Source organism: Chionomys nivalis, chromosome 4 (genome assembly GCF_950005125.1).
Source record: "Chionomys nivalis chromosome 4, mChiNiv1.1, whole genome shotgun sequence".
Lineage (NCBI taxonomy): Eukaryota > Metazoa > Chordata > Mammalia > Rodentia > Cricetidae > Chionomys > Chionomys nivalis.
The window spans coordinates 18084064-18101211 of NC_080089.1; positions in this window are offsets into that span (position 1 = coordinate 18084064).

Sequence of the window (17148 nt, forward strand, 5' to 3'; positions counted from 1 at the left end):
GAGAGATAGTCTCTGTCCCTGAAAGAGTATTGAACATGTAAAAGTTGTATAGGGGCAGGGACCCTTAGCTGTTGTCATATGAAACAGCAGTAACTGATCTTATTTTTGAAAAACACCCATTACACCTTAATGTAAGTAAATGACAGTTGAAGTTATTGCTGGATTGAGAAATCCTTAGAATTTACAAAACAGTTTACAACAGAGTAATGTTAGCAGATTAGTTTTGGTGTATAAAGGAGCCAAAGCTCTGACAGCCTTCCTTTTAATAGAACACGTGTGAAAGAAATGAATTACAACAAAAACTGCTGTTACACAAATACATAACCAGTAAATTATAGTCAAATATTAATTATGCTAACACTATTAAAATTTATTCAAAATTCTCATTTCCCGGGACAACCTGACCCATTTACATTAGAGAAATATGTGGGCTACTATGAGCTAAGATTCTGTTTCCCTTATCATTAATATATACCAAATGCTTCATTCTAAATTATGAGGCTGTGTTTGAATTTCTGTAGAGCTGCTTCTGGCTTTTTCCATTTTATTCTAAAGCTCAGACATGCTGTAAGATCTCTATTACCTACACCCTGGGGTACCTTCAAGAAAGACTGATGTTTATGACCTCAATTTTCTCTATATTTTCAAAACAAGATCTTCTGAGTTATTAAAGGGAAATGTTGTTTTAAAGCCTCTTGAGTTTAAATTCCCCAAGCTCTTTTTACAAATAAATAAGAGGGATATAATTTCATGAAATCTGATTCTTCAACTGTCATTTTAATAATTCTTTTCATAGGAAATGTTAAGGAGTTGTCTAAAGACTACCTACACACTAAAGGACTGTCTTTTGCAGCTCACTTGCTGCAGTGCATAGTTATAAATCCTTTGGTAGAAAAGTAATTTCTTCTCAGCAATGACTCTTCACGTAGTACAAAGAAGGTTCAGATTTTTGTCTTGTGGAGAACCAGTTGAATAAGAATCCTTCCTCTTATGAGGTACCCCACAGAGCTGATGGAGATCTCCTACATAAATTTATGGTGGTTCAATATTTCCCTCATTCCAGTTCTGTTTTTCTCGTTACTTCACAAGGCTCTTCCTGAATCTCCAATAACTCAGCTACAGGCCTAATATAACCAGAAAAAATTATTTCTTGAAAGGCCAACCCATGATATTGAGTTTCAAAGTGGGCATAGGAAACAGGCAGTAAAGTTGTATGTGAAAGCAGGATGTAAATTACAGGAAAATAAATTATAAAATCTTTCAAGGATAGAATTGGGTAGGACAAAGATCTAACAAAATGGAAAGGATGGTGTATTATCTTGGTCCACAAATCATCATGTAATTATGAGGCTTATCCAATCATACACCTCTCTTTGGGTCAATCAGTATGTTAGAAAATGTCAGTAAAAGGTTGACAGTGAGTGACTAGTCAGAAAGCTGAAACTCTTGCTCTTCTGTGGCAACACTAAAGACCTCTTCACCTCCTTTAAGTCTAAGGACAGAATAAAAAGGATAACTTTCCAATGCTGCCAATTTACAGCTGTAAATGAGCTCCTGGATGTAAAGGAGGAGTCAAGATCATAATGGGGAAAGGCTTAGAGACTGTTGACCCAAGCTGGTGGGAGCTCAGACTCTAGGCTGACACCTAGGGAGCCTGCATGGAACTGACCTAGGCTCCCTGTGTGTGGGTGAAAGTTATGTAGCTTGGTCCCTTTGCCCTCTTCCCTCTCTCCCTGAGCAGTGGGACCAAGATCTGTCCCTAGGGATTGAACTGGCATTTTGGAACCTATTTCCTATGGCGGGATGCCTTGTTCATATCACACTGCTTAAAAACAATGCATATAGTCTACCAAGGTTCTAGAAGACTCTTTTGTGCCCACAATGGCAGGCCCTAAGGGGAATCCTGTGAAAATATCTAGAGAACTGGTCCTTGGAGACCAGACCCAAAGCTACGAAGTGCTTCTTTAGAATGTGGCTCCCCAAAGGCAATGAGCTCAAAGGTCCAAAGTAACACAAGCCAACTGGTGACACTTAACAGACATAAACATGATTAGCAATTGTCAAAATAACACCAAGGAGTAAGCAGAGACTGCTTTTTTGTTTCCCAGCCACCCAGACCGAAAAATTACACAAAACTATATTTATTACAACACTGTTTAGAAGATGGCTCAGGCCTATTTCTGGATAGCTCTTACATCTTAAATTAAACCATTTCTATTAATACATGTATTGCCACAAGGCTGTGGCTTACCAGTAAGGTTCTAGAGTCTTTCTCTTTTGGCTGTTACATGGCATCTGCCTGACTCTGTCTTCTTTCTCCCTGCATTAAGCTTAGTTTTCCTATCTACCTACATTCTGTCCTGCCATAGGCCAAAGCAGCTTTTTTATTAATAAATTATAATAAAACATATTCACAGCATACAGGGAGAATCCCACATCATCTCCCTTTTTCTTTCTAAATAAAAAGGAAGGTTTTATTTTTAACGTGGCAAAATTATATATAACAAAATAGGTATCACGTAAGAAATACAGTTTTAATATTTCTTTTTGAGTCTAAAGTTTCATATCTAATTTATCTTTTAGCATCAATAAAGGAAGCTACCACTGTAACTATTTTCAGCTCCATCAATGACCCCCAGAAGGATATAATATTACCTAAATAAACAGGAAGTACATTGTGAGAACCTTCCCAAACCCTAGAATTAACAGAGACATCTCACTGGCTGGACAGTCACCCAAGGTACTTCTGTAACATAGGGGCATCCATCATCAGCCTACAGGCTCATAGTATCTGGCAGACTTTTTGATGAAGCAAGAAATTTGAAAGACTGTTTTACCTATATTTGCGATTTGCAAGTCAGTTTCTTCTGTGTCCTGCAAAATCTCTGGCAGGCTCTTTCATGAAACAGGAATGCTGAAGGATTGTCTCACCTTCTTTAAGCTAGTTCAGCCATCATTTTTCTGTGGGTCCCACATGTCCAGTTTATACAACATATTATCAAGCAGTCCAGGTAGAAGCAGTTTCTTGACTAAATGGCTAGCCTTGTCACATTGAAGACAAATTTCATAAAGAGTTTCTTTAATGCCCATCATCCTATTAAAGTAATTGGTACTGCCAGAAGCAGACAAGCCTGACTAAGAGAAAAGTCTAAGTTCTTTTTTTTTTTATTTTTATTCTTTTTTAATTAAAATTTCCACCTGCTCCCCGTTTCCCATTTCCCTCCCCTCCTCCCAAATATTGCCCCCTCCCCCGACTCCCCTCCCCCTATCCCCACTCCTCTTCTCCTCCCCCCACACCATTCCCCCTCCCTCTTGATACTGAAGAGCAGTCCAAATTCTCTGCCCTGCGGGAAGACGAAGGTCTTCTATCTATGTCCAGGAAGGTGAGCGTCTAAACAGGCTAAGCACCCACAAAGCCAGTTCATGTATTAGGATCGAAACCTAGTGCCATTGTTCTTGGCTTCTCATCAGCCTTCACTGTCCGCCACGCTCAGCGAGTCCGGTTTCAACCCATGCTTATTCAGTCCCAGACCAGCTGGCCTTGGTGGGCTCCCAATAAATCAGTTCCACTGTCAGAGTGGGTGGGTGCATCCCTCGTGGTCCTGATTTCCTTGCTCATGTTCTCCCTCCTTCTGCTCCTCATTTGGACCTTAAGAGCTCAGACCGTTGCTCCAAATTGAGACTCTGTCTCTACCTCGATCCATCGCCAGATGAAGGTTCTAAGGTGATATGCAAGATATTCATCAGTATAGGATAGGGTCATTTCAGGTTCCCTCTCCTTAGTTGCCCAAGGTACCAGCTGGGGACATCTCCCTGGACACCTGCGAACCCCTCTAGAGTCAAGTTTCTTGCCAACCCTAAGATGGCTCCCAGTCTAAGTTCTTAAAACTTTTTAAATGCCATATTCTCTTTTAATAAATAAAGTCTCCCTGAAGATCTAAGAGTAAAACAGTCCCACTGGTCAGCCTTACAGACCAGGTTATGGTAACACACACCTTTAATCCTAGTAGCCACAAGGACATACACCTTTAATCCCAGTAGTCACCATAGAAACTGGGCAGTGCATGCTTCTAATCACAGAGGTGCACACCTTTAATCCCAGTCCTAGAGAAGATTATAAAACAGGAGAAAACAGCTCTCAATATCCAGTCTCATTCTGAAATTCCTGGAGGCAGGGTCACCATTTTGGACTAAGGTCAAAGTAAGAACCAGTGGCTACCTGTTTTACTTTATGGATCTTCAGGTTGATCCTCAATTTCTGATCCTGAGCTTTTTATTAATCATGCTTCAATATTCTGTAGGTCTTTGAAGTGTTGAAGATTATCTATCTAACTGAAACATATCTCTGCATATATATAAAAAACCTGACTAAAAAGACTACAAGTTTGACTATTATAAATGATTGTTATTTGCAATTTTAAATTATGCATTACATTTTAAATGGACTTTATAAAAAATACCTTAAACAAGAGTAGAAATAAACACATAACAAAATTGACCTCAAATTTATATCAATAAATCAAAGTCCATACCAATGTAAAGTATTCATTTCTATATATGCAAACTAACATTTATAAACAATATTTTTGAGTTTGGGTGTAGTTCTCTAGACTAAGTCCTGCTCATGTGGGGTGCTGTTAATCAGGTCTTTCACGGGGTATCCTATGTGGTTGGGACATCTTAGCTAACAGTTCTGAAGCTTTCATGGCTGTTGGACCACCTGGACCATCACTTCAAGTGGTATTGTTTGATCAAACCATATTAGCTGGTAAAGAATCCATAGCTTTCTCTCCTCTATAGAAACCAAAGCAGAACCTCTTTCCGAAGTAACATGTCCTTAGACTCAAATTTTAAGGTCAAAATACATTAAAAATATATGTGTTTGTTTAGCTGAGCAATCACCAGAATCAAATATCTCTCTGCAGTCAAAAAATTCAAAGAAAAGACAATAATATGCATAATTCAGACTCTCTATGTATTTTCCATTTTTACTTGATTTAATTGTTTTATACTTTTTACTGTCTCTTTTAAAGACTTTGCTTTATTTTTTAAAACTATTTTGTTTTATAACTGTCTATATTTTTTTCTTCTCACTTCCAAGTCTACATACAATTTTTTAAAACAAGCTATGATACATTCAGAGGTTTATTTCTGTCTGTATCTGTCTTTATTGCATATCCATAATCCCTTTTGTATCACGGCTTTAAACTCTTAAGCAGGCATGGCTAGGGCCAGAGCAGCTGCTTTAGCTTTTGGTTTCTACCCTTCTCAGCTTTCCAACATGGCAGAGGTCCATTCACTGCCCGCTCTAGGAGCCATGTTTACCACTCCAACTCTAGTTGGCCCATGCTGCCACCAAGTAACTTGCAGCAGACTGTCACAAACCCCACTCATGTGCTCTGTAACAGGACCTCCCAAAAGATCCATAGCCATCTGTGCCACTAGCATGAACCAGGAAGCTGTCTCTTAAAGGAGCCATACAGTTTCTGCTGCTAATGCAAAGTCAGGAAGCCTTCTCTTAAAGGAGCCATGCCTCTGATCACCGCCAGCAAACAGAGCCTATCTGAAAATATGAAGCTCCAATTGACTTCTGTTCTTGAGGGTCTATAAGCCTTTTTTAAAAGCTTTCTTGGGCTTTATGTGGATATTCTTGTCCCACATTGGGTGTCATTTGTAAGCAGAGACTGCATTTTTGTTATCCAGCCACCCAGACCCGAATAATCACACAAAAACTCTATTAATTACAACACTGTTTAGCAAATGGCTCAGGCCTATTTCTATCTAGCTCTGAAATCTTAAATTAACCCATTTCTATCAATCTGTATATCACCATGAGGCTTTGGTTTACCAGTAAGTTTCTGGGGTCTTTCTCTTTTGGCAACTACATGGCATCTTCCTGACTCTGCTTTCTTTCTCCCTAAATTCAGTTTAGTTTTCCTGCCTACCTATATTCTACCCTACCATAGGCCAAAACACCTTCTTTATTAACCAATAGCAATAAAATATATTTACAGCATACAGAGTGGAATCCAACATCATCAAAGACAGAGCAGTAGCAAGACTGATAGAAGCACAGAGCCTATGGAGCTGATTTCCAGAAAGTAAGGCAAGCAAGCTGGAGGTCAGGATATGTTAAATACCAAGGCTATGGCTAGCAAGATCTGGAAGTCTCTAATCCCAGTTAATATGTTAAGAATTCAATTGATGAGCACACTGAAAATATTCTATTACATATAAGCCACAATGTCATGTGGGTGTCTTAATGTTTTTGTTTTTGTTTTGATGTAACTATGTTCTCCTCTCTGGAGACTTGTCTGGTCCTAGTTACTGATAAGTTAAAGAACTGCCTGGCTTGAGTTTATTGAAGTACAGAATCGGGCTTTAAATCACATCTACAATATGAGGCCACATGGGCTGTATAGCTTAGTCCTGCTTCAAAAGAAAAATCTGATGCAATATTTAAGCTCTGGAGGAAGATGATAATAGTCTTCAATAGATAATTCAACATCTTTAGCAAAATAGCTTGTAGCAATGCCCACCCAACTGACAAAGAAGAATACCAGGCCATTGGCAGCCATGAGATCACATAGCCAGAATGTTCATCATGGCACTCTGACATGGATTTAGACAGATGTTGTAACAAGCTTAGCAGCATTCATTATCAGATGGAAGTGCTTATCTGGGACCAACATTCAGCATGGAAAGAGAACACAAGAAAGTTACATAACTGGGCACACAAACCTCCAGTCATGCATCACTCTCAAGTTCACTGGAGGACAGTCCTTTTATGAGCAACTGACAAAAAAACAAGAAATTAAATACAGACTATACCAGGTCAGTTAACTCTGTGAAATCAAAAAGATCATGGCTGTGCTTCAGCAAGCTTAAGAATGCATGCGAAAGTCAGGTTAGCTTCCCTTTTGACGAGTAAACATACCAGACATTTGTATTCTGAAGTACTTGAAGGTAAAAATATTCACAGATTCAGAGATAGTATTCGATGAATTATCCAGTAATTCACAGGCTTGGGAGAAAAAAAATGCAATACTGCTCCTTGACACAAAGTTACATGCAGGAAGCATCTGGATAGGCCCATGAGCACAAAATATGAGAGACTTTATTATGGACAGTGTATTTTACATCCTACTCAAGCAAGTGGCTTAGCCTGTGGTACCTGTATTCCACTGACAGCTCTAGGCAGCAGTGATGCATAAGAGCATTAATGGAAGCTATGCAAAGAGCTCTGGCACAACTTCAGTTCACCATGGTGACATCAGCTTCCCTGCTACCGAGCATACAAACTTCCAGCAAAACACAATACTGATCAGTGAAAAGCCACTATTCCTTAAGAATTTCTAGCTACGCGGTGGTGAGCTAATTTAGTGAAACACATTTACATTACAGTTTTGACAATTTTTCTTGACTTTATTTGATGAAAGCAGAGGCTAGCCTTTCCTTCTTATGCCACCTCAGTAAACATCAGACATAGCTGAGTTAAAAGTACATGATACTGCACAACTACATGATACTGCACAACCTAGGGTCACGTCAGGACCTGTGTTATACTGTGAGTGACCAGGTCTCACATTTCAGCTCAGGCTGACATAGAATTCACAATATGCTCTCGGGTAGCTTGAGCATTAACAGTCTTCCTGCCTCACCTGCCCAAGTGCTGTAGTTATAGGCCTCCACCAACTTGCCCAGTATGCTATGCTCTTAAAGCCCTTTCATTAGGGTGACCCAGTTATTAAATATAATTTTCAACTGTTCATGAGCTTTTAAATCACATGTGAAAATTGCCTTTCCAGTACCAACTGCAGTCATTTGTAAATGAGTGTCTGAGGGTTGCAGACTATCATGATGCTCTTTTTTAATGCTCTTACCCTACTCAGGACTGGGAAGAGTTAAAAGTTGAATGCAGCTAATTCTATCAGTTAAAGGAAGCTGCTTAGTTTAGGATTGTATCTCATGCAAGGACTGGTCCTCATGGGATGATGTGTGTGTTGAGAGGAACCCCTGAGGAACAGCACGACTGAGACAGTGGAAACCGATCAAGAAGCAGGGGCTTGACCACTCCATAGTAGCAGCCAGGGCTTTAAACATCCACCACAGATAGCCTGTTTCTTAAGCCTTTGATCTACAGCTTGTGTTCCTATTTCTCACCTTAAGTCGCTGAAGAATTTCAGGGTAAAGGAACAGATGGTTTCAATGTAATTCGAAGCAAATTCCAGAGAAAATAAGAATTCTAAAGAGTCCTTACTCCTTACCTGTTTACTTGTTAGAACTGAGATTTCTCACTGCTCAATTTTGTTCTCTGTGCGAGTGAGCTGTGCCTCGGGGTCACCATCGCTGAAAATGCTTGTCTTAGCTCTCTACCCTGTGTCAGTGTAGTCACTCTCTGACTTGCTTGCTATGTTTTATATGGTTTACTCTGTATTTAAAATCATCTCTTATATTTGCCATGAGCACATGGTCCTTCTTTTGCTGCTGTCATGATGTTTGTCTCAGAATAGTTTTTGCTAGAGCCGAAGCTCCTTCCCAGTCTGACGCGCATATTGCTGTCTAAATAAGTTTACAGTCCTCACTTCTGGGCATGGCATCATCAACTTGGGAACATGACATCATCAACTCAGGGACATGAGGTCATCAACTATGAATGAGCTTCCTGCCTCTACTCTTCTTCTACAGATAGCAGGTGACAATTGTCAGAAGTAAGGATGGCATATTTTCAAAGACCATTTTCTGTTCTCACTAGAAGATAAGATGGGAAATCTCTTTTCTACAACACCCTGGCAGAAATTGACACCCAGGGAATCTTTCCTTCCACTCATATGGAGAAGAAAATCCAATGACTGCCAGAATCTAACTATTCACTGGATCATGTTCAGAAGGTACAAAGTAATGTCCACAGCTGGGCCTTTCTGGTTCACTTCTCTGCTGCAGCCATACGTCTCAGTTCACATAAATATAAAACTAAAGTGTTTCATCTGAGGACCCACACATTAATATCTTTTTTTGTTGTTGTTGTTTTCGGTTTTTATATTTCACTGTATGAACATGAAAACGTTAGAACGTGGTCCTGTCCATGTTATTTTAATTCTGCCCATATTACTTTAACAGCTCTCCAATCTAAATGGAGACGGTATGTTCTCTTTATCTCTGATACGATACTACCTTCGTGGCCTTCCCATTAGGGCATTTGTGTGATAATGCGTGAAATTATGCATATCGTTTGACTGTCACTGCCATATTTACTGGGTGACAATTAGTTGTGCTGTACAATTTTCTGAAGTGTTAGATCAAACACAGATTTTTTTACTATCAAGCATATGGAAAAATGCTGGCTGCAGAGGTCTACTGAAAATAACCAAACAAATGAACAGATTATTCTCTTTAGTGAGGTTTTGAGTCATAGATTAACAAGCCTGTTCAAGAAGAAAGCTTTACATGTTTCTAAACTTGCTCGCCTCCCTGAGAGTTGAGCTCATAGATACTTATAAGTAAATGTCTGGATCAATGTTAGACAAAAAAAAATGTAGAGTTTGAGTGTTTGTTTGTTTGTCTGGAAATGTTTTTTCTTTTATTTTAGCTGGTTGTTTTATTTTCATTTTTTTTTTGTAAGGAGGTGGGGATGATCTTGGAGGAGGTGAGAGGGGGAAATATAATGTAAAAGTTTTCAAAAGAATTAAGCTAGAAAAAAATAGTTTTTTTTTTTTCCAAGACAGGGTTTCTCTGTATCGATCAGGTTGACTTTGAACTCAGAGATCCACTTGCTTCTACCTCCCGAGTGCTGGGATGAAAGATACATGCCACCATTGTCTGGCTTTGAAAATATTTTAATGAAATTATATAATGTTCCCTTTCTGGACCACGTTTAAAACCTCTATAATAATCCCATATTTTAACCTGAGAGCAAGCCATAGGATGAATATGTGTGGAAAATGCAAAGTACTATTGGCAGAACATAAAAAAGAGAATATTAGTTTCCTTAGTAATGAACTATGAAAGTGATTTTCCCTCTTTACCTTTCTCTTAAAAATGTAATGTACCTCAACAGTAAACTTTAATATTTATATTTAGAAGTTAGAGTCTAATCTGAACATGACTCATTATGACAGACTGTGGGTGGTATAAGCATCTGTAAAAATGTTAAATCCATCCAGACTAACAAATCCTCAGCCTGGCCTGAAAATGCAGATATCTCTCAGGGGGCTGGCACATCACTGCTTTGGAGTCTGAGACCTCTAAATCTATAAAGACAGTACAGGAGAAAATCGTCCTTCCACTGTTTAACAGTTAATTCTTTACCTGAGTGTAGTTCATTAGTCTATCCAACAGAGTGGCCAGTGACAATTATAAAGCAATATTCAGCCATGACTTATATTCATTTTCCTTCATGTGTACATGTTCTTGTTTCTCATTATGCAAAGTCACATGAACTAAGTCAAATCAAAAGCATCATAGTAATCAGTCAACACATTCAAATGCTTTATATGTGATAGGATTGTTCTGTCGTGATGAGTTCTGTCTTATAAATCTTCAAATTAGCCAGTACCTTCTGGTCACTTTTGTAATATTTTGAGCTTTCCATCTCCTAATAGTGCTGCTAGGTCATGTAAGTAGTTTATCTGGCAGTAAGCATGAAGAAGGAATTTATTGCTATTAATGGCTAGAGAATATCACGAGAAGTGGTACTTTTGCTTATTTTTAAATGTAGTTCAGATAGTACTGAGGAAATATTATTAGCTTCTGTAAAATACACTACAGACTATGTCCAAGCTACTACCAACAGGCCTCATGCAGTTATGGAAAGCAATGAATGTGACCCCAAACAAAATATGTAACTTCAACTATGAGATTCTTTTTAAGACTTTTTACTGATTTCATAGTCCTCAGGTATGAACTTTGTAGAAAACAATGTCACATTGCAAGTCTAAAGATTGGACATGCCTGTCACTTTTCAGAGAAAAGCAATTGCTAAGTTTATAACTGCTAAGGAGGCTTCTTATTGAGCCTCCATTTCTCTGTAGCCAAACCCCAAAGATTTAAACTTGATCATGGGCATCACTTTACCCTTACTGCCTTCATCATTTGTCTTGATGCTACACACAGTATCTTAGAATTGCCTCCATGAAATCAAATATTGCTGACATCCTCAGCAAAATAACAGGTACTCCTTCTGATATGGGTTGTATTGTCCATTTACTTATGTGCGTGTCTGTGTTGCGTCTCTGGTTCTACAAACAGGATATGATAGTGGTATACACATCTGTAAAAGTGGTAAACCTATGCAAACTAGAAAATTCCTCAGCTTTGTTTCAGATTCTGCAATCATTCAGTTGGCTGGCTTATCTCTGCTTCAGAGTTTGGGTCCTACAAGTCCCTACAGAGAGTACAGGAGGAAACCACCCTATCATTCATGAGCACAGACATTTATTTCCTTGAATGACACTCACTAGACTAGGCTGCAAGGCAGTCAGTGCAGTGCTCTTAAAATACTATTCAACCATGGATTATAAATGCATTGGCAGTGTCTTAATTTCTCAGAATGAAAATCACTGTAAATGCTGATATTTAAAACTATAGAAATATAGATTGAAATTATTTTTCATAATCATAATTAGTCATTAATACCATGACTGCAGAGTAAAAGAAGTTCAATTAGTTAAATACACATCTTCTGGAATGTTCAGCTTAATCAAAGTATGAAACATAACTTACTTAATTGGCAAACTAGCATCCATATTTGAAAAGACTTACTTAATGGGTTGCTTTTCTTCGTTGAAATATGTTGGTTTAAAAAGTTCTAAGTAAGTTTAAATGGAAAAACAAACTTTTGAAAGACTTTAGTTCTTTGGCAAAGAAATAACTGTGTCTAACAAAAGTATAGGTGGATGACGTGTAAGAAGAAGAGAACTGAGGCTAAATGAGGCAAGAGGGGGTAAGCAGGAAACAAAATGCCTTATATGTGCAGTGAAGATTCCGTTATATATGTGTCCATACATGTATATATATTCATATATATATATATATCCATCTACAAACAGATGGCATGAATTTGAGGGCAGCAAAGAATCAACAAGAGGCATAGAATAAATAAGATATAATGATGGGGGTTGAATATGAGCAAAACACAGTTACATTTATAAAGATTATAATAAATTTTATTGTATTGTATTAACTTAAATTTAATATCTGTGTAAAGATAAAAAGAACAATATATAAATCATAAGGACATTAATAGTTAAAAAGCAGAGGTATATTAGTAGTGAGATTTCACAGATGGTATAAACATTTGCCTTACAAACCTACAGACCTGAGTTTGAAATTCCCAGAACCCGTGAGTAAAAGGAAAGAACTGACTTCACAAACCCACCCTCTGCCTTCCATAGACCTGCTGTGGCCTATATACACCCACTCTGACACATGTCACACACACACACACTTAATAATAACAATTATAATAATAATAAATATAGTTTGAATTCAAGGCAAGCCTGTATTACAAAGCAAGTTCAAAGCCAGAGAGGGCTATCTCAATAAAACACAGATAGATAAATGATAGATAGATAGATAGATAGATAGATAGATAGATAGATAGATAGATAGATAGATAGATGATAGATAGATAGATAGATAGATAGATAGATAGATAGATAGATAGATAGATAGATAGATGAGAGAGAGAGAGAGAGAGAGAGAGAGAGAGAGAGATGATAGGTAGATGGGCATGAAATGGTTGCCCTGGTTTTCTGTGTTAACTGAGTTGATTCATTGCTTGTCTTTCTATAGTCATACTTGATAGAAACATAATGCATGTGAACACAGAGAGGAAGATTGTTGTTCCACAGGAGAGTAAAAGCAGAGAATACTTGCATTAGGATACAGAAAATGAGTACAAGTTCCAGTTTGCAAAGACCTTTCCCCTCGTTTACCCTCACTATAGCTGTCCAAGGTGGTCAACATTTATGAGAAGAACTCTTATCTCATACATGAAGGTAGAGGGTTTGCTTAGACAAAGCTCTCAATTCCATTTAGGAATAGTCAGTTCATCATGTCTATTGTGTCATATATAATAGATTGATATTTTGACATCAACCTAAACGTTGTTGTTTTCTTTCTGGGCTCTCATTTTCTTCTCATTTATGAAATGTAGGTCACCGTTTCTTTTTGTAAAAGTTATGTGGATACAGAATATACCCAAGAACATCCAAACGCTATGGTCAGTCAGAAATATTCTTGTAGTGGTGCTAATTGTTTCTTTTACCATATTGAAATATCTTCTGATAATTCAAAAGCCACAGTGAGATAACTGCTGGTTTTAAAACAATCGAGATGGTATCTCAAACTATGCAGGGAATTAGTTTCTCCATTGCTAGTTTTCAAAGAAATACATTTCATCAAGTTTTAAATTTCTGTTCCTAAGAACATTGTGTTTGAAATAGTTTGTAGGGTGAAATAGTAAGCAGACATATTTTTTTTCTGTACGAAAGACTGAAATGTTCCTTGAGAAAAACCAACTTAGTGCTATATGCTATGTCCTATTTTTTTTTTAAATTCCGGAACAACATTTTTACTTAAAATAACCACCGGTTTACAAATTTTAATTATCCAAGTTAGCCTTTGGACAAACACTGTTTTACAAATGGACAAAATGAAACAAAATTCAAGAAAATTTATGGGCTGTGCTTGCTGCCGGTGGTAAGGTTCAAAGTTCAAGCACAAATTAGGGTAGAGAAACTATCTTTACTGAAAGTTTCTCACATTCTCATGACTTAATGACTTTCCTGGTGTGATAAATGATAATAGCAGTTTTTTATGTAAGAGAAAATTTGTCATAGTCACAAACTTGATATCACTGCATCAAACAATATGTTATGAGTAAATAATGATATTACAAAATCAATTATCATGCAAGAAAAACAAAGAATATAAATAAAGTGAGATGTGTATGGCCATTGGCTTGCATTCCAGAGAGCTATTCTTTAAATCCAGTCCTCAGCTGAGTTGAGCAAACTCTTAAGGAAGACCTGGACATAGAAAGACTGAGCCATGTACCCTAAGTGAACAAAACCTACCATATCCTTATTGATCTATGATAGGATTCAGCACATATTAGATTCTTTTCTCAAACTATTCAGAAGTCCTCAGACTGACTACTCCCTAACAGCAAGCCACCATTCCACACTAGATGGCCCAGCACAACCCTCTTTAGACATACAAAGCACCCTTTTCTTTTCAGGCCTTCTGAAGATTAGTGCACTGACCCCTCTGGTCTCTGTTTTGTTCACATTTTCTTCATATCCCATAGTAGTCCTGTGAATGTAATGCACACATACATAGTAAAGTCTTTGATAAAATCATCTTCATATACCTTGATCTCAATGCCCTTTTATTTCATTAGTATTTATACACACACACACATACACACTCACACAAACACTTATAATGTGTACAAATGTATACTATATCTGTATATTTTAAAATATACAATTTGTAAATCTTTAGTATATCTCTACATACATGCACACATAGTTCTATGCATTTTACACTATTGTGTTATATGTACAGTGATGTTTGTATAGAATTGTGGCACACCCACCTTTCAATTCTCCCTTGGTAAAACACAAAAGTGAAATATTACAAGGTTCAACACTTCCCAAGGACTGAATTAATATACATAACTATGAATGTTGCAGGTATCATCACAGGCAGACTCACCCAGAGCAAAGGCATCTTTTCTGTAAATTTGTTACCTTAAACCAAAGTTTTATGTTACAAGAAACAAACACTACTTTAACAAATAAGCAACTGGATGTTTGTAGTGTCTGTTGATTAGGTTTTGTCAATTTGATGCATATTGGAGTCATTCATTTGAGAAGAGGGAATGCCAATTGTGGAATTGCCTCCTTGAGGTGGGTCTCTGAGTTTGTTTGGGAGGTATTTTTTATTTTTTGACTAATGATCTGTGTGGGAGGGCCTAGCCCCCTGTGAGCTGTACCATCCCTCAGCAGGTGGCCATCAGCTGGATAAAAAAGCAAACTGAGAAAACCTTGAGCATCAAGGCAGTAAGCAGCATTCCTCCATGGCTTCTGCTTCAGTTTCTGCCTCAAGGTTCCTGCCTGAGTTCCTGCCTTGACTTTAATAAGGGATTATGTCCTGTAAATCAAAGAAGCCCTTTCTTCTCCAAGTTGATTTTGATTAGTGTTTTATCCCAGCAATAGAAACCCAAACTAAGTCAGTTTCTATATTAGTATCAATGCCATATATTGGTACATGACTGTGTTTTTCTGGATACTGTTTGTTTGGTAGCTTGTAATTCCCTATGTGTCATTCACCCACAGAATACTATATCAAGATAAAAAAAAATGCCACTCCTACAGGAATAATGATCATACTTAATATAGCAAAATATCTATCTATGCACTGTCTTCCTTTACATCAAATAGACATCCAGCCTACATGTAAACTTCCTTCCATGTGTTTTATCAGTTTATATCTGCATCAAGACATACTTAACCCAACCAGTGTTCCTTTTTCATGAATACCTAGCATAGCAATAAGGGTTCAGAAACAAACTTACTGATTACCAGAATGTGTTACACAGTGTCTCACACCACAACTACACGTGCAAAGAGAACTCTCAAGCTGATTAAATGTGTCACTGTAAATCAAAGGCATCATTTATCATTTCAACCAGCAAACTTCACACTATTCCAGGAATACATGTGGTCTGGCGCCTGCTGCGTGAGCCGGGCATTTGGGGAGCATCTCTGTGCACCCTGGCTTCCCTTTCCTCTTTTTCTAGATCACGTTTAATTCCATGTGAACATCTGACATCTACCCAAATATACATGCAATAATCATCACATCCTCACTTTCATCAGAACAATTTTAAACTCAGAGCCTGAGAATAGTCATCCCTCTCTCATGGTTTAAGGGCCCCCAAATCATACTTTTCTCATTCCTCCTACCCTTCTCACTTTCCAGTTTGCTTAACATTTTATTCTCTAACCAGAAGGCAGCGCCTTTCCTCCCACATCCTGAACTAAATAAAACTGAAAAAATAAAAGTCATCAGGAAAGGAAACAATTTAGTTCATTCTCAGGTGTCAATGACTGATATAAAGTATTTTCCGGAAAATACGTTTTGGCACAAGGCAAGCAACCCAAAGGAATACTCCGGACTTGATGGAAAATAGGAGACAAACTGAAAAATATAAACTAGAATGTCTTACAGAAGGATGTCATTGTTGTTGATGGAGCGGTGAGTTGCATCCTGCCGTCTGACTGGCTGACACCCAGACCATTGGGCTGCTTGTCTTCCTGGCCACCTGGCTAGCTTATGCCCGAAATAATCACATGGAGATCTATATTAATTAAATTACTGCCTGGTCCATTAGCTCTAGCCTCTTATTTGTTAACTCTCATATCTTGATTCAACCCATTTCTAATAATCTGTATGTCACCACGAGGCCGTGACTTACTGGGAAAGATTCAGTATGTCATGACCTGGCAGCTTCATGGTGGGCGGCTCTCAGCCTGCCTTCTTTCTCCCAGCATCCTGTTCTGTCTACTCACACATCTAAGTTCTGCCCTATCAAAAGGCCAAGGCAGTCTCTTTTTTTAACCAATGAAAGTAACACAGACAGAAGACCCTCCTATACCATGTCATGTCTGAGGAGGGCTCTGCATCACAACACTACATATTTGTGAAATCTACCTAGTGATTAAAGATCATAATTTATTTCATTAAACTATCAAATTATTGGACTTGTTCTAGAAATACTGACTCAGGCTTTTTAATGGAAAGGCCTGGGGACTTGAATTGCACCCAGTTGTATATACTCAAGGCAATTCAAGGAGCATTTGCACAATGGAGGAGGAATATCCAGTAGCCCTGAATATTGTGATCCTGACTGTCATATAACTGATTTGCTGTGATTTTGTTATTATTAAGACAGTGATAGTAATATTTTATTTATATAATTGTTAGGCTTAGCTGTTTTGAGTCAGATGGTTCAGTGGTGTTTTTATCTCTTTTGTTGTTACTGTGAGTTGAACCTAGGACCTAACATAAGTAATGTTATCACTGACTCAAACTTTTAAGAGGTTTCTTTGTGGGGCATATTGTGAGCACTAGGGGACA